The 1,210-nt window shown below is 33.8% G+C and overlaps 1 protein-coding gene across 1 annotated transcript in view; it reads right to left on the minus strand.

Moving 5' to 3' along the window:
- Sox5 (SRY-box 5) overlaps nt 1-1,210 on the minus strand; it is a 419,324-nt gene that overhangs the window by 220,085 nt on the left and 198,029 nt on the right. The window lies entirely within an intron of this gene.

Genomic DNA, 1,210 nt, shown 5'->3' on the forward strand with positions numbered 1-1,210 from the left:
CAATTTCTTACATTGCCAGTTAAGCAGAAGACCCAATACTATTATGGACTACTGGACTCTTTTAGAATATTTTGCTGAGTTTACATACCTATAATATTCAAATAACGGAACTTAACAAAAAAAAGGTTATACAGATGAATGTCCATTGTGTATATGTGTATTCAGGGTAGTTAGAATAGATATATACTTACATTCTGTTAATGAATAGAATGATTTGTTCTAATGGTGTTTGTAAATAGGATGTCGAGTCCACATCTTGTACAGAAATTAACCACTAAGAAGAATGCATGCAGTGTGTTAATTATTGAAACTATCCTACCGATTTGATTTGAAACTGTCTCATTGCTTTTTGTTTATCAATAAAATTATGGCAAAAAGTAATAAAATAAAATAAAATGAGATCTTTGATGAGTCAAGGCACAGAAAAAAAAAAAAAAAGATCTAAACACTAAAACACAAACACTGTATCTCCTGGAATAGAAAATAGGTGGAAAATTTGAAGACATAGGGATAGGCAAACATTTCATGAACTAAAATGAAACTATATGGGTAATATTTGAAAGAATCAACAACTGGGACTTCCTCTTATTGAGAAGCTTTTGCATGTCAAAAGAAAGATGTCCAAAATTTTCTAATCAGGGAGATTATGGGGCCACAGAGGAAAGTTATTGGTGATGTATAGTATGCCTAAGGAGAGTCACCTATAGAGAAAAAATTCTCTCAGTCTTTCACAGAGACCAAATTGGTGAAGCAATGCCCGTGACTCATCCAGATGGCTGACACTGACCAAAGATCTTTAAGGTGTTGTGCCTAGTTTCAGGGTAAATCCTGAAGAGTTGACTGACCTTGTCAGATACAAAAGTTACGTTTTTACTCATATAGGCCTTCTTTTAACTTGGTCTTAACCATCCAGCTGAAAAGTATAAAAAGTAATGCCAGATTAATATGCTCAGCTGTAAAAGGCTCAAGTCAAGAACTTCTGACAATTGCCAATTCTGCGCATAAGTCACTGCTATTATTGACTATTGGACTATATTGAGTTATTTTGCTGATTTCAAGTAGCTACATATTTGAACTGGCCTCAGGTATGAAAAGGCCCTTTAAAACCTTCTCCAAACACAGCTTCTCTAACAGCAATGGAATACCCATTTCTGACAAAACAAAACAAGAAAGGGGGATAGAAATAAAGGTTATAACAAATAAAATATCT

The sequence above is a fragment of the Octodon degus genome, unplaced genomic scaffold, assembly GCF_000260255.1.
Source record: "Octodon degus isolate 3935 unplaced genomic scaffold, OctDeg1.0 scaffold00064, whole genome shotgun sequence".
NCBI classification, from domain to species: Eukaryota; Metazoa; Chordata; class Mammalia; order Rodentia; family Octodontidae; genus Octodon; species Octodon degus.